General features: G+C 38.4%; 1 long non-coding RNA gene and 1 pseudogene across 1 annotated transcript in view; one reads left to right on the forward strand and one right to left on the reverse strand.

Annotated features, from left to right (window-relative positions):
* Positions 1-24828, forward strand: part of LOC138170042 (uncharacterized) — a 238146-nt gene that overhangs the window by 29182 nt on the left and 184136 nt on the right. The window lies entirely within an intron of this gene.
* On the reverse strand, positions 8167-8417 carry LOC138169877 (phosphatidylinositol N-acetylglucosaminyltransferase subunit Y-like; annotated as a pseudogene).

Consider the following 24828-nt stretch of genomic DNA (forward strand, 5'->3'; position numbering starts at 1 on the left):
CTCTCTCTCTCTCTCTCTCTCTCTTTCTCTCTCTCTCTCTCTCAAAAGATGCCTGGCAATAGTATAAAAAAAGAGATACTGGGGGTGGGGGTGGGGGTGGGAGATAAGAGTCATCTGTATACTTGAAACTGAATTATATCTTCAAATGAAAAATACTGATTGAAAAGGAAAGATGGTTGAGTATAGACTTTTGAGGAACATCACTTTAGGGAATGGTGAAGAGGATAAGGCACCATGATGAATAAAGAATAGAAGGAACTGGATAGGTTGGAGGAGAATGAGGAGAGTGCCTTGAAAGCCAACAGAAAATAAGTCAATGGTGACCAGTACTGTAGGGAGGCCAAGGAAGATGAAGAATGAAAATGACCTACTGGATTTCATTATTAGGAAGATGTTGTTGACCATTTAGAAGGTAATTTCAGTAGAGTGGTAGGGAAGAAAGCAAAATTACAAGATACTGAAAAGTGAGGGGATAGAGAGAAAATGAAAAAAAAACATAAAACTTTAAAAACAATTGAGGATGAAGGGGAAATTATATATAGGATAGGAGTTGGATGTTACAGAAAGATCATGAGAAAACTATGTCAAATCATGGAGACTTAAGTGTCTCTGTAAGTAGATGGGAGAGAACCAGTGAAAAGAAAGAATAAGATTATACAAGAGAAGGGAGAAACCTGACTGACTGAGAATATTGAGAAATCAGAAAGGAATGGCATCCATAGTATAGATTTATCTAGCTAATAATAGAATGGGAGTATGTCTTCCTTTGAAACAGTAAAAGAGAGGTTAGAATGAGTGTTGAAGCTGAGCATTTTTGAAGACTAGAGGAATAGAGGTGAATAAACTAAAATTAGATAACCTTAATCATTAACAAAATAGGAGGGTGTTATCTTTTATACACATCATGTGTGGAATTGTGGGCTTGAGGCAAAATTAAAAAGACATTCAACATGGAAAATGACACAGTGAATGGTAGGATTGATGAGAAGCAGTAAAAGTTCATCTGAAGTGATGACCTTTAAATTTATAATGTGTGAAACTTTCTTCTAGTACATATGGTAGAACAAAGCAAGAATAAGTGCAGGGGCTGTATGGCAGAGTTTATATGGGTTTGAGGATTCTCTTAGAAATAGCGGAAAGTGAGGGAGTTGAGGGTAGTAGATAAAGTTGTTTTTGGTGAAGTCATGGTGACTCTTTGTGATAATAATCATAAAGTTTCAGATCACAGAGCCAATTGAAGTCAAAGTAGGGGATATGAACTGGAAGAATAGTGAATGATGATCTACTGTCAATGATCTCTGAAAGATCATGGAGAATTGGAAAGGTACCACAGCATAGTTAAAGGTCAAATGTTCCAATTTTTAAAAAAGGGAAGAAGAGTATGAAGTCTGTGAACCATGGAGGGAGCTTGGTTACAATGCATTGGCATTATTCTATCTATCACTAACTAGATAGTTGGTGAACATCCTGAATAGGAAGTGTTTATCACAGAGTAGCCATGGTTTCATCAAGAACAAGTCATACTAGGGCAGCCAGGTAGCACAGCAAGTAAGAGCACCGGCTCCAGTGTGGGGATCACCTGGGGATCGAATCTAGGCTCAGACACTTAGCACCCACCCAGAAATACCTGGCCGTGTAACCTTGAGCAAGTTACTTAACCCCAATTGCTTTTAAAAAAAAAAAAAAAGAACAAGTCATACTGAGCTAACCTCAATGACTTTTCGATTTATTTATTTATTTATTTTTAGTCTTCAACATTCATTTCCACAAGATTTTGGGTTCCAAATTTTCTCCCCATTTCTCCCCTCCTGGACCCCAAGATGATGTGCATTCTGATTACCCCCTCTCTCAATCTGCCATCCCTTCTATCACCACCAACCCCCTATCCTCTTCCCTTCTATTTTCCTGCAGGGCAAGACATATTTCTATACCCTACTGCATGTATATCTTATTTCCCAGTTACATGTAAAAACAATTTTTAAAATTTGTTTTTAAAATTTTGCGTTCCAAATTCTCTCCCTTCCTCCCTCCTCACCCACCCCCATTAGGAAGGCAAGCAATTCCATATAGGTTATACATGTGTAGTCATGCAAAACATTTCCATATTCATGTTGAGAAAGACTAACTATATTTTCCTCCATCCAATCCTATCCCCCATTTATTCTGTTCTCTCTTTTGACCCTGTCCATCCTCAAAATTGATTGTTTCTGATTACTTCTCCTCTAATCTGTGCCCCCCCTTCTCTTATCCCCTGCCCAATCTTATCCCTTCCTCCCTGCCCCTACTTTTTTGTAGAGTAAGATAGATTTCCATTCCCAATTTACAGTGTGTGTTATTCCCTCCTTAAGCCAAATTTGATGAAAGGTTCACTCATTCCCTCTCATCTCCTCCCTGTTCCCCTTCAAGCTATTTCTTGCTTCTTTTATGTGAGATAATTTACCCCCTTTCTGCCTCTCCCTTTCTCCTTCTTCCAGCATTCCTCTCTCACACCTTAATTTTATTTTTTAGATATCATCCCTTCATATTCAACTCACCCTGAGTTGTGTGTGTGTGTATATGTATGTATGTATGTGTGTAAATATATATAGTTCCTTCAACTACCCTAATACTGCGAAAAGTCTCATGAGTTACAAATGTCACCTTTCCATGTAGGAATGTAAACAGTTCAACTTTAATAAATCCCTTATGATTTATCTTTCCTGTTTACCTTTTCATGCTTCTCTTGAGTCTTATTTTTGAAAGTCAAATTTTCTATTCAGTTCTGGTCTTTTCATTAAGAATACTTGAAAATCGGGGCAGCCAGGTAGCACAGCGAATAAGAGCACTGGCCCCAGTGTCGGGACGACCTGGGGATCGAATCCAGGTTCAGACACTTAGCCTCCCCCCAGAAACACCTGGCCGAGTAACCTTGAGCAAGTTACTTAACCCTGATTGCTTAAAAAAAAAAGAATACTTGAAAATCTTCTATTTCATTGAATATCCATTTCCTCCCCCCCCACCCCCAAAGTATTATGCTTAGTTTTGCTGGGTAGGTGATTCTTGGTTTTAATCCTAGCCCCTTTGACCTCCAGAATATCATATTCTAAGTCCTTTGATCCATTAGCATAGAAGTTGCTAAATCTTGTCTTATCCTGAATGTGTTTCCACAATACTTATATCATTTCCTTCTGGCTACCTTTAATATTTTCTCCTTGACCTGAGAACACTGTAATTTGTCTACAATATTCTTGGCAGTTTTTATTTTGGGATATCTTTCAGGAGGTGATTGGTGAATTCTTTCAATTTCTAATTTTGCCCTCTGGTTCTAGAATATCAGAGCAGTTTTCCTTGGTAATTTCTTGAAAGATGATGTCTAGACTCTTTTTTAAATCCTGGCTTTCAGGTAGTTCAATAATTTTAAAATTATCTCTCCTGGATCAATTTTCCAGATCAGTTGTTTTTCCAATGAGATATTTTTCACATTGTCTTCTATTTTTCACTCTTTTAGTTTTCTTTTATAATTTCTTGATTTCTCTTTGAGTCATTAGCTTCCATTTGCTCCATTCTGATTCTTATAGAATTATTTTTTTCTGTGAGCTTTTCCATTTGGCCAATTATGCTTTTTAAGGCATTTTCCCCCTCATTGTTTTTTTGGACCTCTTTTACTATTTAAGTTAGTCTTTTTTTAAAGTTGTTAGTGTATTCACTATTTTGGGGGGTCTCCTTCAGCGAGCTATTGACTCTCCTTCTCTTCTTGATTTTCAAATTCCCTTTTGGGCTCTTCCAATTCATCTTTTTCTTGGAGGCTCTGGATGTAGGAGCTTTGACTTTGTTGTCTTCTGGTTGTATGTTCTGATCTTCTTTGTCACCAATGTAAGATTCTATAGTCTGACTTTTTTTTATGACATTTGTTCATTTTTTTTTCCAGTCAATTACTTGACTTTTTACAACTCTTTGTTAAGGTAGGACTCTGCTTCCATTGTGGAGGGCATACTGTCCCAAGCTTCAAGTGTTATGCACAGCTGTTTCCAGAGAAACTTTTAGGGAACTGTAAATTTTCAGTTTTTCTAAGGTGGTATGATCAAAGGAAAGGTGTTTACTCCTCCCCTGGTCTGTACTCTGATCTGTGAGTAACCACAAACTCTCTTTTCTGGCTTGGAACTATGAGGAGGATTCTCTCTCTACCACTGCCACAAGCTCTGCCATGCCAGTGCTTCTCCTTGCCCTAGAACTGCCAACCAGGACTGATAGCCAGATCCAACCATGGGCAAAACAAGAGAATTCTACCTCAGTGCCAGCAAAGAGATCCCTGAAATCCCCCTCTGATCATCCACTCGATCCCCACACCTTTTTTCTGTGGGCCAAGAACTCCAGAAGCAGCAGCAGCCCCCACTACCTGTCTCTGCCATGTAATAGTAATGGAATTTAAAGATGCCCCTGTATTGGCTTGGTTTTTGGATTGATTGTATTAAAACCCAGAGCTTGTGAATCCCACTTGTGGGATGGACTTGTTGATGTGAAAAGAGAGTGCTGAAAGGGAGGAGCAGGTGACATAAATTTAGAGAGACACAAGCAAAGAAAGAGGCAGAAGAACTTTTTGGAAGCAGCATCTTGGAGGCAGAGAGAGACAGAAAGGATTTCTGAGGGCCGGTTTGAATTGCCCAGGACTTTTGAGAGCTGCCACCTAGAGCTGCCAAGGACTGAGGAGACATGGCTGTTATGCTGGTACTTTGTCTGTCTGTTTTGATGTTGTTTTGCCAGATTTGTTCACTGGTGAAAGACAGTCCTGTTGTTGCAGAGGTCCTGGAACCTGGCTGTTGGATCAGAGCTCCTGAGACTGTTCTGCAGAGAGAGAGTGGATTGTACCCACTGGTGAAGGCCAATGCTGTTGTTGCAGAGGTCTTGGAACCTTGCTGTTGGTTCAGAAGCCCTGAAGAAGGATTTTCTTGTTGTATGTTTACAGAAATCCTGGAAGAGGGTTTTGATAACGTTTTCAGGGGTCCTAGGACTGTTCTGCAGACAGAGAATGAATTAATGAAGACACTGGCAATGTATCTTGTGGCCTCGCTAAGCTCCCCAGGAACAAAGATTGCTGAGAACTTGCCTCCAGTCAAGATGAAGAAAAGACCTCTCTTTGGGTATTAAATACTGTGCTTAAGCTTGTTATAACTCTGGGGTAGATTCAGTTGTGATCCAAGGGTGGGGAACTTTTGACTTTTTTGTGCTCTGATTGAACAAATGAATGTACTTTACTTATGGTTGGAAACTAATCTCCATTTGAGAAGAGGGGCTTTGTGATGGACTAAATGAAGGTACAGCCTAGGGGTGGAGTAGTACTTGGAGATTATTGAATTATACTTGGTGAATGCTGTATTTGAAATTATGCTATATTTTGATTTTCTCTGTTCTTAATTTTTCACTGAATGAAACGGAGAGCACCTATGCTGGTATTTTGAACCTTGGGAAGTTGCCTTTGCTTGGCATCACGTGCCACCAGGGCTGGGGCCAGACAGTGCTCTTCTCTCATCCAGGTCCAACAGATCTTTCCAACTGACCTTCTAAGGTGACTTTGGCATCTGTGGGCTGAGGAGTCTGGAAACCACCACAGTTGCCAGTGATTCAGTCCCCTGAAGCCTGTTTCAGGTTTGCTGGGCGGCCCAGTCTTTGCTGGTACATTTTGTGCTGGACTGTACTCCTTTCCCAGCCTAGTACGATAGACCTTTAATGTCGATCTTTCAGGTTGTCTTAGGCTGGAAATTTGTTTCACTCTGTCATTTTGTGGGTTATGCTGCTCTAGAATTTGTTTAGAGTTATTTTTTTACAGGTATTTGGAGGGGTGTAGGGGAGATCTCACTGCTTTTACTCCACCATCTTGACTCCACCCTTGACTTTTTTTTAAAAGAATATTTAGGAGACAAAATAATTATAGTGGACTTTATATGGAAAGAAAGGTTAAAGGAAGGTTCTTTCTCTTGATTTTAGCTGTAGACCATTGTCTGAACCTGTTCAATGGAATTTCTTATGTGTGTAACAGGTGTTTTTAAAAAACACTTTCCATGTGTAGCATGTATATAGATATATAATGATATAGGTATGCCCCACTTGCACATTTATGAAGAGAATAAACCTCCTTTTTGTGGGTAGTTTGATAAGGTATAAGCAAAGGAATACAGCTATGTCTGGATGATTTCCCTCTCACTCTCCTACATTCAAGTGGGGTATTGGATTTGTAATTATAGTTAGTTGTTTTATATCTGGTATTAGAATTGTAGGGTGTGTGGTCCTTTCATGGTTCAGAATAAAAGTCACTTTCCCTGGATGCTCTAAATTAATTTCTATCATGCCTACTTCTGCCAGAGGAGAATATACTAACCTATACCTGATGGGTAACAGTTTAATTCTGGCAACCTTAGCTTTCCCTCCCACTATATGCTATATACAAAAAATAATCATGGGTAGTAAATAAACTTATTGCTTATTTAAATTCAAGCAAGTAAAATCAATGAAACACACATGCATTAGTTTATGTGATAGAATACATGAGAATTAGGGGCCTCTCTAATCCAGGAGTAAGATGGAAATCTCACCTCAATTAGGAAGAGAATTATTTCCCCCAATGAGACCATTTAATCTCTGGGAGTGCAGACACTGAGAATTGAAAGGCCTGTTGCAGTTCTGGCCTTTCTCCATATACCCATGGCTCTCAAGGACATTCAAAATCTGTGGCTTGCCTCTTCTTGCCCTGTATTTCTCTCTTTTCTTTCTTCTTTCTTTCATAACTTTTTCAGTCAACCTGAAGTCACGTCTCTTTCTCTATATATTCTCCAGGACTGTCCTTCAGGAACATGACAAGCCCATCAGGAGGTCAGGGTAGAAGACATAAATTAGCAATACCTATTCAGTCAGGTTAGGGTCACTGCTAGAGCCCAGTTGGCCAGCTGAACTCCCTCATGCCTAATATTGATCTATGAGCATTACATGGCTCATTACACTGTATATCTAAAGGCTGTTGGAATAAAAGGAAATTCCCTAGTTGTCTCATTGAAGCTTCCCATCAGCTAGCATAATTGAAATGATGCCCCAAACTTTCCATATAGGTGATCATATCATGGGGACTTTCCAAGGGTTTTTCCCTGCTGATGGAAAGATGAGCTCCCTAATTTAATGCTCTTTACCTTCAATGGGAATTCTTTTCCCTAGAATACTGTGGTTTTTAAAAATTATTTTGGTGCTTCCATGATTCAAAGCCAGCCCGGGTGTGAGGGGACAATAAGTTACTAAACTGTTAGATCAGGGGGATTCAGTAGCTATAATTGCCCAGATTTTATTTGATAAAGTTTGCCATGATATTCTTATGGAAGAGATGGAGAGATATTGGCTAGATTATAGTTCAATTAGCTGGATTTGGAACTCAGAATGGCCATATGTAAAGAATAGTCATTAAAAGTTCAATGTCATTTTGGCAGGCGATCTTCATCAGAGGGCCTCCTGAGATCTGTGTTTGGCTATGAACTGTTTTACATTTTTATCAATGATTTGGATAAAGGCCTAGGTAGTGTGTTAATTAAATCAACAGATGACACAAAGCTGGAAGGAATAGCTAATAAAATGGATGAAAAGGGATGTTAAAAGATCCCTCCATTGGTGGAATAAGCTGGAAGGGGAAATTCTATTCTTGCATCTGATTTCTACTATCAGGGAAGTTGCTGGGTAAGAACATTTAAGGTGTGAGGGGGTAATCTATGACCAATCCTTCTCAGTGTTAATGAAATTGAAGGAGAGGAAATCTGGGTAGCATAATCTAAAACATGCATTCTAGATCTGCAGAGAAAAATATTTCAAAGGGTTGAGGGAAGGGTCAGTTGGATCCCTGAAATAAAATTCTATTGAAGAAGTCTGCCTAGAAAGGATAGGAAATTCTCAAAAATGAAATTCTGAAGACTCAAAAAAATCTGATGAGGAGGAAAAAAAATAGGATTCCTTTCAAGAGACTTATTCAGATTCAAAGAAATCCAACTAATCAATTTAGAGGGTTTTTTTTTTCCATTTTAAATTTCTTTAATCCACAGTCTCTAACAGAAGGATGAAAATCTTAGTTCCCTATGAAAATGAGATCATTCCAGTATACTGAGATAAGTGGAGTAAGATAAGAAATCAGTTTTCTGTTTAAATGGAAATCATTCGGCCTTACAACATAAAGTCTCTGGGGTAGCCTCTTATTGCATTAATTGTATCTAAAAGCTTCATACCCATCCAAGCCCAGAGGTGAAAGCACACATAAACTGGTATGGTCATTGGCAAGAGAAGACTGTAAAAGCACAGGGTGCTGGCGCTGGTGCAGCCATGGGGATAGTTTTCATCTACAGAGGTGGAGTAAACAGTTCCTCTAATGAGATCACAGGAACAAGGCCAGTCAGTGGGGTGAGAGACGGAAACATTTTCTTTGACTCCTTATCGCTTCCTCCTGCTAATGTCCTGTGGCCAGGAGTTTGGTTTTTAATAAGAACAGCCTGCCCTTGTTCGTTTTCTTCTTGCTGCTCATTCTGGTGTATCATTCTTGCCGCCTGCGGTTTCACATTAGGAGCACCATCAATGACTGGGTAAGCAATCCCCAGCTCTTCATTAATCAGCTCATTTATTGATACATCATACCTCCTCGGCTTCTTGGAGAATGGGCACACCAGCATACCCAGCAGGGCCGCGTCAAAGGCCGGGGGATCGGCCCAACCCTGGGCCGTCGGCTGTGACCTGGGCCCCTCCACGTGTCCCGCAGCGCAGGCACAGCTCGTCTCCACGGCCGGCTCAGCACGGTCCCTCCCTCGGCTGGGAAGCTTCAGCAGCCCGTTCTCCCGCCCACTCGCGTGCTGAGACGGAACCACGCCCCTTCCGCAGGCTCCAATTCAAATTTTCTTTTTTAAAAGGTATAGAATATGAGAAAGGCAGCATAATATAGCAGAGAAGGAGCCTTGATGCCGTAAAGAACTGAAGTGAAGCCCCACCTCCGATCAATATTGTCCATATGACGGAGCCAGCCACATAATCCTGCCGGCTCCAGGTGAGTCTCAGATTATAAATTGCAGAGCAGAGGATGCGCCGCTTTGGTACAGAGCTTCCTTACCCGGGAGCTGCCCATTATTTCATGAACAAAAATGAAAGCGGAGGCAGACAAGAGAGAATACAAGGGTGTGTCTTGATCACGTACAACTAGTTTCAGGCCTGCCAATGCTCGGAAGGAGCTGGGGCTGGTAGTGAACACCAAGTTCTACAGAAGTTTTATTTTGTTTCTCAGCTACAGTGGGGTAAAGGAGAGGAACCAGCTGCTATCGAGGACTAGTAAGTCAGGTGTGGAGGAGACAGTGGTAAATGCAAATAGAAAAAAGACGGAGCTACTCAGTTCATATGGCTTCTGCTTTCTCTACCAATGAGAATGACCTTTGGACTAGAAAGAACAGAGGAAATGCCGCTAATAGGGAGCGGATATACCAAATAATCAGGGAAATAGTAAGAGAACACCTAGCTAGTCCTTGATTAATTCAGTTCACCTGACCCAAATGAACTATACCCATGCTGAAAGAACTAATGGATATGTTTGCTGAACTACTGTCAATGATATTTCAAAGAACATAGAGAATAAAAGTCTTATCATGTTACAGGACTGAAAAAAGGCAAATAGCCCAATTTTTTTTTTAAATAGGAAGAGAATAGAATCTGCTCATTATAAGACAGTGAGCTTAAATTTGACTCCTGGCAAAATTCTAGCACATGTCATTACAGGCAAATTAATACCTACAAAACTTCATGATGATCACAAGAGCCAGTATAACTTCATTAAGAAGATACATCAGTCTAACCGTAATCCATCTCCTTAACCCCCTTCCCACTTTTGTCAGGGTTACTAAACTGGTAGATTGGGGGCATGTTCCAAATATAGTTTACTTAGCTTTTAGCAAAAGGTTGATAAAGAATCTCATTAATATTAGAGGTGTTGGATAATGGACAATAAAACATATAGATACAATTAGCAGCAAGGTGGCATAATGGATAGAATCCTGGCCTGAAGTCAGGAAGTTCTGAGTTCAAAATCTGTGTCAGATACTTACTAGCTGTCTGTGACCTTTGGCAAGTCACTTAATCTCTATCTGCCTTGGTTTCCTTACTGTAAAATGAGGATAATAATAACACTTATCTCCAAGGGTTGCTGCAAGGATATAATATTTGTAAGAGCATTTAGAATAGTGCCTGGCATCTAAGAGGTGTTTGTAATCATCACTATTGTCAATCAGCATCATCTTGGATTCTGAAGTGGTTAAGTGGCTCAACTCAAGGAGTAATCATTGGTGGGAGGTGTCCCAGGCATCAGTGTTTGGTCTGGTTACTTAACATTTTCAGTAATGACTGGGGTAAAAACATAAATGGTATGCTTACTAAATTTGTAAATATTACAAAGCTAGAGGGTATGGCTAGCTCAATGAATCAAGACCCAGAAAGAATGCAAAACTTAATAGAGATAAATGTAAATTTTTAGTTTGTGGCTCAAAAAAAAAATCAAACTTACAAATACAAAATAAAGAGCATATGGTTAGGTAGTCATTTGTCTAAAAGAGATCTGGAGGTTTTAACAGATTTTAGCCTCCAAGTGAATAAACAATGTTATTATATTGAGAGTAAAGAAAAAAAAATGGTTACCTTAACGCTAGTGAAATTCATCTGGAAAATTTTGTTCACTTCTAGGTATCTCAGGGACATTGATAAGCTGAAGAATGTTGTAAGGGTTATGGGATTTAAAGATCTTCCATGCCCCATTGGACGTGCTGACGTAGCAGCAAGGGGCGGAGCAAGAGAAAGACAGAGAAAGCGAAAGCCAGAGAAAGCGAAAGCCAAGCTAGCGTTCCTGCGGTGGCTGGTGGTGGTGGCGAGGGCGGCAGCAGCAGCGGAGGCAGCGGCAGCACGAAGCCCTTTTTTGAGTTAGGACTGCTAAGGACTTTCTGCTAAGGACTCCTGCTGAGGACTGCCAGGGGCCGCAGCTGCTGGGAGCGCTCTTCCAGGACGCTGGGTGGTTGCTGTGCATGGGGAGAGGAGGACCTTTGCCTGAGGTAGCCTGTTCTGTTTTAAAGGCTTGAGAATGTGGGTGCTTTCTACTTTATCTACCTGTGCCAATGTCATAACTACTCTGATGGCTTTCACTTTCTGGTTTTGGGACTCAGTCTTTTGGTATCTTAATAAATTTTCTAGTTTATTTCCCCATATGGCAAGCATGATGTATTTTGTAATGGATAATTATATCAGCATATTTGTAATCTCTATAGGCATTGTGAATATGGCATTGCTGATACAAATGTATAGAGTAGGGTAGCCAGGATGTTGAAGGTTCTCAAATTCACACCATAGGAGAATTAGTTGAAGGAACTAGTAATGTTTAGAATGAAAAAGAAAAGACATGTGGGAAATTGGTAGTTCCCTTCAAACATTTAAAGTATTTCATTCAGAAAGAGAAATAGACTTGTTTTGTTTGACCCCAGAGCATAGGAATGGGAGCAATGGGGTGGAAGTTGCAAAAAAAAAAGGACAAATTTAGATTTGATATTAGGAAAAAGGTCCTAACAATTAGAGCTGTTGAAAAGTGGAATAGACTGTATCATGAGGTCATGGGTTATCTTTCACTGAATGTCTTCAAGCACAGACTAGATGGCTCCTTACTGGGTATGTTGTAGTGTCTCTGATCCTTCTCACCCATACACCTTAGGTTTGAATTGGAGTATTTGGCTACTAAAGTTACTTCCAAACTAAAAAAAAAAATACTGTAATTCTTTTATACTGTGATCTTGGCAGGCTAGAATGCTGAAAGAAATCAGATTAGATGAAATCGAATGGAAGAGAATATACAGTCATATATGGGAGATAGAGGATGTTGTAATGAATGTCTCTGGTTCATACTTCTGGGTAACTGTACAGGCTGTGACCTCTCTGGGCCCCAGGCACCTCTCTAAGGCTAAAGACTATGGAAGAGTTGCTGACCTACTTTGGGAGCAGGAGCTTTCTCATCTGGATTGCCCTGCTTGGATTAAATCAAAGTCCAGACAAGATAAAAAAGCACACAAACAAAAATACTTGCGTTCCAAAAATGAACTTCACCAAAGAGAACTTATGGCTGGATAACAGTGTTGGGTTTTTGTTGGAGTGGCCAAAAAGGTATTTATTTTCCTTACATATACAATGACCATTTCCTTAAATATAAAATCAGCCACAGGAAGGAGGAAATGACACTCTAGAAACAGGATAAAATTGGGAGAGAGAAAGAGAAAATTCCCTTGGGGTGAGAGCAGAGAAAAAGTACTTGGGAAAGGAGATCAATAGCATGGAGTTGTGATGAGGGGAAGAAGACTAATTAGGTATGAGCAAGAGTAACCCGGCAAACTCAGAGCAGGGTATATCTATCCATCTGTCACTCATAAACTCCCAGTCTTATAAAGAGGATTTGGGTTAAGCAGAGAAGAAATATCCAGAACTCACGGGTGCAAGCTCACCAATGGCAGGTAATTGGTCACCCCACAGTGAAAGGATGTGATCTGCATAAAGTGGAAGAACAGGGCCCAGATGACAGAGAAGACAAAGGTTGAGAGTGGGCAGGAGACACAGCCCTCAATAGTGAAAATACATACTATTTGGCATGGCTGGTGGGTCCCTTCCTAGGGAAGTCAGGATTCTGCGCCTCCAGCAGACAAATACTATTGCACATTCAGCATCAGGGCAAAGACAAGTGTGACTCCTGGTTTACCTGGGAACTATTTGAAAGAATTTGCAAAATCAGATTTACTCATAAAACATGGGACCATCTAATAATTATTTTTAAAAGACCCTGGAGTTCAGTGGTTTACAATGATGACTGTGTGTCACATGGCAGTCCAAAAGAAAACAGAAAGAAACAATGCGATCTTATACTTCATTAATCAAGTAATAGTTTTTAAGAATAAAGAAGTCACAGAGTTTCTGGATTTTGTCCTAGACAAATCACAAGGTGTATTATTTTCTGTGTACTACATTTCAGGAAGGACTTTGATGAGTCAGAGGTTATTCAGAGGGTGACCAGGCTAGCGAAAGACCTCCAGGTCTTCCTCCATGTGAGGATCATTTGGAGGAACTGGTAATATTTATCCTGAAGAAGAGAAGACTTATGGAAGGTAGGAATCTTGAAATTTTTAAGGCCTGTCACTGGGAATAGAGATTAAATTTGTTCTATATCCCCCCAGAGTAAGAAGTAGGAGCACTGGGTAGAAGTAGCAGGGAGACAAATATAAGTTTAGTATAAGGAAAAATGTCATCATAATTATAGCTTTCCTAATGTGGAATGAGTTTCCTGAAAATTGTGGTTTGCACGTCATTGGAGTTCTTCAAGCAAAGACTGGAGGACCACATACCTTATAAGAATTCTTATTCATCAATTGGCCTCTGAGATCCTTTATAACTCTAAATTTTTTTGATTCAATAACTTTTAAAGGTACATGATATTGAGATCAATGAAGTTGATGTCAGAGAATAGAATTTCCAAGTGTAGACCTATGAGTTCCTGAAGTTTGAAGAATAAGTTGGATGTAAAGAGGAAGTTATTGGAGCTGAGGATTTTGAAGGCCATATGCTAATACAAAAAGCCATTTCCTAAAAGCCTAGCATGATACTATGTCCTTGTTTCAGCCTTATCTTCTTTCAATGCTCAGTTCATTTATGAAGATTTCCGTGAGATCTTCCAACCTCAAGTGATTACTGCTCTTTTTTTTATCAAATGCATTATTAAGTTATAGTTTACATCATTCATTTCCACAAGATTTTGAGTTACAAATTTTCTCCCCATTTTCCCCCTACCCACCACCCCAAAATATCGATCCCACTGGATATCCCCTCCTCCAATCTGCTCTCTCCCATATGTTCTCCCATACCCTCTCCAACTTTCCAGTAGGGCACGATGGATCTCTATGCCCCAGTGCCTGTATATCTTATTTCCCATTTACATGTAAAATAATATTGATAATAGTATATACATATATGTATATATACATATATATTTTAAACATTTGATTTTAAAACTTTGAATTCTAGATTCATTCCCTTCTTCCTTTGTCACCCACCCTTACTGAGAAGATAAGCAATTTTTTAAGGTCTTATTTTCCACATTCAATTTTTGTCCTTCCTTTTCCAAGCTATTGAGTCTCTCTTGCATACCTCTCATTCCTTTTCCCAGTTTTAATTCTGCCTTTCTTATTTGACTTTAAAATCCTTCTTGAGCTCTTCCAAGAAGGTTTTTTGGACTTGAGACCAGTTTATATTCTTCTTTAAGGTTTTGGATGTGGGTATATTGACAATGTTGTCCTCTGGGGTCACTGATCCAAGCTTCTTGTGCTGGGAGACTGGTACCTGGTCACTAGCTTTGTGTGCTGTGGTCTGTAGGGGTCTGGCAACTTACCTGGTTCTGAGCTGGGGTCAGCAACACTTGAGCTCTCAAGGTGTGGGTGGAGAGTCTGGCCCCTTGGGGACTCCTGCTTTTCTGGGCCTTGAACTCAAATGTTTGGCTACTGGAGCATGTCTGCCAGCCAGCAGCTGTGCTTCCTGAAGTTGTGCAGAAGCCCTGGAAGATTTGGCTGTTGGGGAATGCTGGCTCACATGTAGGTTTTCTAAACTGGTGTCTACTGGTTCCCCTGCCTGTGCAGAGGCACTGGAGGGTCCTGGTGTTGGAGCTTGCCTGCTCCACCACCATGGGGCTCAGGATCTCCCCCTGGTGTGCTGAGGTGTAACCTTCTTATATCTTGCTGGGACTCCTCCTTTCCTGTTATGCTCCTCTTCCTCAAGAGTGAGAGGGTGCTTTTCCATTAATCCTCCAAGAGCTGGGCTACAAGACTGCAGCACCTTGTCTTTTGGCTGACTCAGCTGTTCCAGGGTTTTTCTTTGAGTAATATTTTCTGGGCTTTCAGAGGTCAATAATGGAGAGTAAGAGTGACTTACTTCTTATCCTGCCATCTTGGCTCCTGCTAGCAGAACCTCAAATTCTTCATAGAATTTCTCTCCATTTTTATCTTTTGTGACTGTCATATCTTCATATACAGCTCTATTATCTTCATAGAAAACTTTTCCCAAATGACTATTGTGGACACTGCCATTTGAGATGACCAATTGTTTATTAAAATTTTATTTTTTGTTGCTTTTTGATACATGATTAAAATTGACCATGCCAATTCTTTATTTTATCTTTCTAAGAAGACTCTATAAGCCATTCTTCTGTTTTCCTCCAAGTTTTTTTTAAGATTTAATTCATAGATAGAATATTCATGGTCATGGGATTCAGCTCCTCCCAAAATATGTCAACTCTTTATTTATTGAACAAGAATGTTACTTTTAAAGTACCCACAGATTAGCAAATGTTTGTAGATGGTCAAAAATTGTTGTGATTCTTACTTCTCTCTTTCTTCCCTTCTGTTATTTATCATGGTCAAAAGTAAGATGTCAGAGAACTGAGGGCATTTTGTATGTCTCTGCATTCTACGATTTCCATGACTAAAGCATTCACAAGGCAGTACCCATCCTATTCACAGTGAGTCACAGAACTTAGGTTGATCTGAATAAAAAATAGACCAAGTATGTTGGTGATTCCCCTTTGGAAGCCTTTTAAGTATTGTGCAACCTGATGGAGTTTAAAGTCCCACTGGCATAGCCTGTAAGAACCCATGGTCATATCCTTGTAATGATTATACACCAGAATAGGACTTCTGTTGAGCTTTGTATACATAAAGCTTTATTAAATAAATTGCTATATTCTCTTGATAATCTAGAAGTTCCCTTTTTAATGAAGCAAAGAAAGGGATAAATAAATGTAGACATCACAGGATTTAGAGTTAACAGAGTGCTTAGAAATTAACAAGTCCAATTTTCTAATTTTACAGAAAAGGAAAATAAAACTCCAAGAGGTTAAGTGACTAACCCAGGGTTACATAACTAACTAATAAATATCTGAGGCAAGATTTGAACCCAGGCTTTCTTGTCTCTCAGTCCAGCACTCTGTCTGCTGCATGAAGCCTACATCAAATAAGATCAGGGTCAAATAACAGGATTACCTGCAAACCAGTTGCAAAAGTAACTGTTGTGTTTTATTATGTTGAATAGCAATTAAACTGATATTTGATGAAACAGGAATCATTTTACATTAATCTGAAGAAAGTGTTCACTAAGCAAAAATAAATTCCAGCCTACCTACTGACTGAATCTCAGAAATTCCCAATTAGCAGAGCTTCCAATTAATGAGGTTTTATTATAATTGTAAAAGTGATTTGAGGACAACATTAATGGAAAGAACAAGATAATCCATAAGAAAGAATAATATCTCTCAGGAGCCTGTAATTATCATAGTTATTTTTTGTAGGGTTATGTAGGCGTGGTGCTGAAGATCTAGGAGCTTGTTCAAGCACCCCTGGTGCAAATGTGTGTATATACAACAGTCTCAGTGAAGGCTTTTAACCATAGATACTGAAATAGACAAATAATTACAGAGATTAATACCAAAACAAAAATAAATGTTGGCCAAGTTGTTCTTAAATGATCAAATGTTGCTGGTTCAGGAAAATAAGAAATTTTTGCCCTGCTCTATGACCAGAGATAAATCAAACAGAATGAACTGAGTTTACTGTATGTGATTTCAAGTAGACACAGTGAAAACTAAGAAATCACACCCAGCAATTCTGTACCTTTTAAATGGAAAAGGAAAACTGAGATAATGTATGAGAAATTTTCAAATTTCTATGGTAATGAGACAAAACATTGCATGGATACTTAGTACCTATTGTTTAACAATGGAACTTCTCCTTTCTCTTCCTTCAACTAGAGGCCCTAAATCTGTCTCTCCAGTTTAGTCCACCAGGAGCACACTTACTTAGGGCCCCTTATTGGGACTAAATCAGTTTTGCAGAAGACGTATCTGAGTCAGTCAGTGCTTGCAGCGATGGCACCTTTCACTTGGCAAGTCCAGGGAAAGGACCCAAAGGAAAGTACACATGGATTACCCATAGAAATCCAAGTGGGTAGAAGGTAGGACCAAGGACAGGGTGCAAGGGCATAAGAGCAAGCACCCAAGCATACCCAGGATGGTGTGCTAGCACAGGGTCTTTGATCTGCTTTTTAAAAGGAAAGATAACTTTAAAAGGGGACAAACACTCTTAATTTAATTACAGATAAGTAGAAAATACAAGCAGAGAAATTAGCACAGAGATTCGACAGACAGGGCTCCTACTGTCTGAACAAAGTAATACAATCACCTACGTACACCACCAGAATAGGAGAGCACAAAGCTCTGAGTAGTCGGGGCGGGGTGGGGGGCTCTTTAAAAATGGCTACTCAGAGTCTTGTCCAGGGAATCAAAAGGTCCTTCTCATAAACGAACCTCCAAAGTAAAATACCAACGTTCTAGTATATGAAGTTTTCAACTAATAGGCTCAGAGCCAGAAGCCACCACAACCCGCTTGGCTCAATGCCTAATTTGCTTAGTACCAAAAGCAGTGAAATCCTTTCTGCAAGTTTCTCCTTAGGGAAGTTCCTCCCCCAGTGGGTTTTGTGTGATTCAAGATGTATCACAGCTGTGATTGAAATACCTGTACCTTTAGACCTGGGAACATAGCTCCTGTTCCAAGGGAAGGGGGGCACATGTGGTAACATAGGCCTTTTAATGGACCAGGAAGATCTTTGAATTGCATTAACATTACAAAGGGTGGCCCAATGAAACCTTCATATTGAGACTCTGTGACTAACAAAATAGGAGTGAAAAAAATGAAAAGGAAAACAATTAGAGATGTTGTCAGGAAGCTTCAGTCATAATGATCTTAAGGCTCTGGAAGAGGGAGAGAGAATTGATTATGAGAGAGGTTTTCCTTCTGGATTAGAATTTCTCTCTGTTGCATAGCCTTAACAGAGACAGTTAGGTGGTGCAGTGGATATCATGCTGGACTTTGAATCCACAAGACCTGAGTTTGAATTCTGCCTTAGATGTTTATTAGCTGTGTGCTCTTGAAAAAGTGACTTTACTTATCTTATCCTAAATTTCCTTATCTGTGAAAGGGGGATTATAATAGCACCCATTTCCCAGAATTGTGAAGATCAAATGAGATAACATACATAAAATGCTTTTTAAGAACATAAACAATGCAACCAAGATTCAAAGGAAAGCAGAAAGCTAGGGGAAAAAATTATAGCAAGTATCTCTGAGAAAGGCCTCATTTATCAATATATAGAGAACTGAGAAAAATTTATAAGAATGCAAGTCATTTCCCAATTGATATATAGTCAAAGGATGTAAACAGGCAGTTTTCCTATGAAGAAATCATATATATATATAATCATATAAAAATGCTTTAAATTACTATTGATTACAGAAATACAAATTAAAATATCTCTGAGGTAGCACCTCATACCTATCAGATTAGCTAGTATGACCAAAAAAAGAAAGTAATAATATTGGAGGGGATGTGGAAAAATTATGACACTATTGGTGGAGTTGTGAACTGATCCAACCATTCTGGACAACAATTTGGAACTATGGCCAAAGGGCTATAAAACTGTGCATAGCCTTTGACCAGCAATACCACTAGTAGATCTATCTCAAAGAGATTTTTTTAAAAAGGGAAAAGGACCCACGTGTACAAAAACATTTATAGTAGTTCTTTTTTGGTAGCAAAGAATTTGAAATTGAGGTGATACACATCAGTTGGGGAAGGGAACAAGTTCTGGCATATGATTGTGATGAAATACTACTGTGCTATAAGAAATGATGATCAAGATGATGTCAGAAAAACCTGGAAAGACCTACGTGAACTTATGTAAAGGGAAGTGAGCAGAATGAGGAGAACATTGTAAACAGTAACAGTAATATTGTATGGTGATCAACTGTGAATGACTTCAATACAGTGATTTAAGACAGTCCCAAAGGATTCATGATGAAAAACACTATCTACCTCCAGAGAAAGAATTGATGGAATCAGAGTGCAGATCAATACATACTATTTTTCACTTTTTATGAGCTTTTTAAAAAATATGTGTTTTCTTTTACAACATGACTAATTTAGGAATATGTTTGATATGATTATACATGTATAAACTGAGTCAACTTGCTTTCCATCTCAAGGAAAGGAGAGGGAAGGAGAGAATTTGGAACTGAAAATTAAAAAAAAAACAAATTAAAATTTTTTTTACATATAACTGAGAAAAATAAAATATTACACAAGAAAAGTGCTTTATATGATTTAAAGTGATATAATAAATAATAAGAGGAAAAACAAAAATAATTTTAAAATCTCAATTTTTGTATTCAAAGGGCTGTACTTAAGGACCTCGAGGACCACATGTGACCTAGAGGCCACTGGTTCCCCACTCCTGGTCTAAGTGATTTGGCCAATTTCACCCAGCTAGAAAGTGGAAAACAGTATGATTCAGCAATTATGTCTTAATACTTCAGTGAACCAACGAGCATTTATTAAGCATCTACTTTGTGCCAGTCACTGTGCCAGATCCTGAAGATGAATGAAGACAAAAATAAAACATTCTCTGCTCTCAGGGATCTTGTATTCTCTTGTGGAGGCAACATAGATACATTTAAGCATATTCAAAATATATTAAAAATAAATACAAGGGGGGGGGGGGTGGCCAGGTGGCACAGTGAGTAAGAGTGCCGACCCTGGAGTTGGGAGACCTGGGATCGGTTCTGGCCTCAGATACTTAGCACCCACACAAAATAACTGGCTGTGTAACCTTGAGCACGTTACTTAACCCCAATTGCTTAAAAAAAATAATAAATACAAGGTTGTACTAAGAGGGTATGAAACAGACAAGCCTATTGACTTTATATTCAGTTCTCTGATCCCTTAAGGCTAACTTCCAATTGTCCCCAGGTTCATGATAGCCCATTATTAACAGAATTTCATATTTGTGGGGAACTCTTAAACCAGTTCCCTATGAATGGGAAAGGAATGTGATCTATGTGCGATTTTAGAAAACAGATTTCATTCTGTTTATAAGTGTAGAAGCCTAAACCTCAGCTAGGTCCCTGTTGATCTTTTACACTCTCTTGCTTCCTTTTCCTCTATCCCTAAGGAAAAACAAACACAAAGAAAAAGTTAATTTGCTGTATTGAATGGTAAACCTCTGTCAGTAACACAGTTGTGATTACTGGCAAGCAAACCCCAAAACTATTTAGATGGGGTTAGAGTTTGGTTTGGAAAAAAACAGCTGTTTCCCAATTGAGTTTCAGGAAAACAATGAAAGCATCAAGTCTGCTGAGTAGGTTTGAAAATGGGCTCTCCTGAGGCTTAAAACATTTCAGCTTCTTGTCAAACATATCACCCAGACCTCTTTTCCAGCCATATCCATTGTGTAAATGGACGTGGATGAATTTAGAAGTATTACAGGACTTCTCACCCCTAGCAGTCAACAAAATGTTTCCCGGAATGCAAATCACCAGGAGTAATACAGTCAGGTTCTCAGAGTCAATGATTTTTAATTTCCTTTCATTTCCTTACCTGGAATACTTTGTTTATATTTCTAGGCCAGGCTGATCTTGTGCTAGACTGGAAATGAGATGACTAAAATCGTTCATTTTCTCTAGTTATGTTTGACTTTACTTAAGGTAGGAAAATAGGTTTAAGGCTCCTACCAGGTACTGCAGATACTACTGTATGTCACTGAGTCCCTAAGACACCAAAATAACTATTTAGTTCAATGAATTAAGTTGAGGTGAGGCACAAAATCTAGTTAAGTCATTAGAAAAAAACCTAATTTAGACAGAATAATTGATTAGTGGAATGAAGTTTTCAGTTTTTTAACTGGTTCTTTTTGTTTAGATGACTTACATGTATCATATAGAGTCAACTCAATTATCAGTTCACTACAAAGGCTGTCTCTTATCCAGGCCTTTGGCTGCCTTTCTCATCAACTCTGCTTCCTAGGTTGATATTTCCTCATAACTTTTCTTCTCACTGACTGACTACTGGACATTTTGAACTGGGTGACCAGCAGGCATCTGAACTCAAAGTATCCCAAACTGACTTAGTGATCGGCCCCCCCCCCTTCCCCACCCCCCCCCCCCAGTCCTGAATTACCCTGTCTTTGTTGGGGATATCACCATTTTCCCATTAATCCAGGCTTGCTGCCTCAGGATCATCCTCAACTATTTCCCCTCCTTCACTCCAAATAATGTATCAGATACTGATTTCCAAATTCCACCTGTACAGCATGTCTCATGTCTGTACCCATCTCTTCCTTCAAGCAGTCATGTGTTACAACTATCCTCTTCTCTTTAAAAAAAAACTTTATGGAGGGGGGAACACGAGATAATTGGGGTTAAATGACTGGCCCAAGGTCACACAGCTAAGTAAGTGTCAAGTATCTGAGGTGAGATTTGAACTCAAGTCTTTCTGACTCCAGGGCCAGTGCTCTATTCACTGCACCACCTAGCTGCCCCACTCTTCTCTTTATTGACCCTAATTCAGAACCTTAACACTTTTCACCATTGTAATAGTCTCCTAACTGGTTTTCCTGTCTCAACTCTTTCCCTTCTCAAATTCCTCCTCCATTCAGCTCCCAAAGCACAAGTAGGCCATTCTCCTGTTCAGTCAATTCAAATAGTTTTCTTTTACCACTAGGACCAAATTCAAAACCCAACTCCTCTGACTGGCCTTTAATATCCTTTTCAATTTGGCTCCAAATGACCTTCACAGACTTATTATGTATTATTCCTCTTGACATACTTCTGAATAAAGCCAGACTGACCTTTTTTACTTTTAATAAAAAACCTCTTATTTTACTCCTATTTTTTTACATCATTATTTCTAAATATATTCATCTGTTTGCCCCCTCTTTAGTGAGCCATCCCCTATATCATTGATTAAATAATAAAGAAAAAATGTTCAGCAAAACTAATCAACACATCATTAATATCTGATAGCACATGCACTTTTACTTCTGACTTCCTGAATCACGATTTATTTTAATTTCTGAAAACATTAAATTAGCCACCTGCCTCCCAGTAACATTTCTTGTTCTACATTAAATTGGCACTGTTTTATAAATAAACACTGGAATTCCAAACATTAAAAAAAAATAAGCATCCAATCAAAAAGCAATGATTAATACCTAACAAAATGCAAGTCACCAGTAATGTATTTAAAAGCTTTTAGAGTTCACAGATGTTATAACAGCAAGATAAGTGATTCAAGTAGAGTGCTAGTTTAAAGTTATTCCAATAAAAAACATGTTGTACCTTATAATTGTTTGCTTTGAGTCTTTGTTGAGTCACTAAATTTTTATCACTAGACAATAAATGATGTGGTTGCTGATTAAATGGCATTTAAATATTAGAGCAGGGAAAATAAAAGTAATAATCCCATGGACTGCTTTGTTTTGTCAAAAACAGTAATCTAAAACACTTAATTTAAGTGAGTCATCCACTCATCCTCCATTAGTTTTTGCATTTTTTTAAACCGTAATTTTCTTTAAGGGATTATCATTGTTTGTAAGCCTAAACTTTTCTTTTTCTTTTAAGATTCTTAGAATGTCTGCTTTTGAACATTTTGATCATTAATGAAGTTCCCTTTAAAACAAGTTAACAGAAGTGATTTAGGGATGCCTAAGATCTCTTTTGAATTCTCTCTTTTCTATTATGATTTATTAACTAGAGGTAATTTGTTATTTGATGACCTAAAGCAAATTACCTCCAAGTACATTTTCCTAAAAATCCAATGTTTATAATAATACTTTCCTTCCTTCTTTTCTTAAGAACTTATATGTCTATAATTCAGGTGTTTATTTAGAAAGAGGAAAAGTACATGGGATTAAAAGGGGAATTTTTTCTTTTTTTAATTTTAATTTTTTCCACTTAATAGTATTTTATTTTTCCAGTTGCATGTAAAGATAGTTTTCAACTTTCAGCATCTTTAGTTCTAATTTTTTTACTTCCCTTCTTCCCCTCCCCCTTCCCCAAGAGGGCAAGCAATCTGGTATAGGCTATACATGTACAGTCATATTAAACATATTTTCACATTAGTCATGTTGTGAAAGAAAAATCAGAATAGAAAGGAAAAACCACAAGAAAGAAAAAATTTAAAAAGAGAGAAAATTGTATTCTTGGATCTGCATTCAGACTCCATAGTTCTTTCTCTGGATGTGGATAACATTTTCCATCGTAAGTCTTTTGGAACTGACTTAGATCATATTGCTTCAAAGTTGATCATCATATCATGTTGCTGTTACTCTGTACAATATTCTCCAGGTTCTGCTCACTGCACTCAGCATCAGTTCGTATAAATTTTCCAGGTTTTTCTGAAATCTGCCTGCTTATCATTTCTTACAGAACAGTAGTATTACAATATATTCATATACTACAACTCATTCAACCATTCCCCAATTGATGGGCAACCCTTCAATTTCTATTTCTTTGCCACCACAAAAAGAGCTGCTATAAATATTTTTGTATTTGTGTGTTCTTTTCCCCCTTTTTATAATATCTTTGGAATACAGACCTAGTAGTGATATTTTTGGTAAAAGGGGGAGATTTAAAGAAAGATTTAATCTATAAACCTTCTAAATCTTTTTTAAAAATTATTTTTTTTTTTAGTTTTCAACAATCACTTCCATAAGTTTTAAATTTTCTCTTCCTCTCTCCCCCTTCCCCAGAATGGCTTGCAGTCTGATATGGGTTCCACACATACATTCCTATTAAACATATATTCACATTAGTCATGTTACATAGAAGATTTATAATGAATGGGAAAAACCATGAGAAAGAAAACAAAATAAAAAAGGAAATAGCCTGCTTCATTCTGTATTCCAACTCCATAGTTCTTTCTCTGGATGTGGCTAGCATTTTCCATCATGTGGTCTTTGGAATTTTTTAGGTCCTTTCCTTGCTGAAAAGGGCTAAGTCTATCAAAATCAGTCCTCGCACATGGTGGTTGTCACTGTGTACAATGTTCTCCTGGTTCTGCTCCCCTCACTCAGCATCAGTTCATATAAATCTTTCCAGGTTACTCTGAAGTCTACCTGTTCATCATTTCTTATAGCACAATAGTATTCCATTACATTCATATCATCACAACTTGTTTAGCCATTCCCCAATTGATAGGCATCCCTTCGATTTCCAGTTCTTGGCCACCACAAAAAGAGCTGCTATAAATATTTTGTACATGTAGGTCTTTTAAAGCTTTTTTCAAGTTACATGTATTAATCAGACTGGCATTAACATTCTAATTACAAACTATAGCAGAGTTTACACATGCTTAACATATATAATTACATTTAAAATAAGATAACTTTAAAAATATATTATACAATATAATTGGCCCTTAAATGTTTTCCCTCTGGGAAAAAGCTGACTTTTTTTTTTCTATCAAACTGGTTAACTCTGACTACAATATTTAAATTTTTTTTCTGAAGAGGAATCTAATAACCTTTACATGTTTATTATTGTTCAGAGTTAATAGTCTGACCTCTTTAAAGAGAAAAAACAAACAAACACATCCATCTTTTAACTCCTTTCCAAGGCCAAGCTTGTTCTGTATAATTGCAGGGAATTTAGTCTTTTTTTTTCCCTTCCATTTACAGGGTGTACAAACTTGCCTCTTTGTTGTTTCTCACATAAAACATTCCATCTTTTCTCTTTTTTTTTTTGCACAAGCTGCCCCCTATGCATCCCTTCTTTATTGCCTCCCTTAAGAGTCTTCAGCTTGTCAAAGCTAAACTCAAGCAGTACTTCCTAAATGAAGCCTTTCTTGATCTCCCCAGTAACTGTTTAATCCCTTGCCTATGATCTTGCATATATTTTGCATATATTTG

This window comes from Petaurus breviceps, unplaced genomic scaffold (genome assembly GCF_028583685.1).
Source record: "Petaurus breviceps papuanus isolate PSGF00001 unplaced genomic scaffold, PetGlider_PUasm1.0 38, whole genome shotgun sequence".
In the NCBI taxonomy this organism is placed as follows: domain Eukaryota; kingdom Metazoa; phylum Chordata; class Mammalia; order Diprotodontia; family Petauridae; genus Petaurus; species Petaurus breviceps.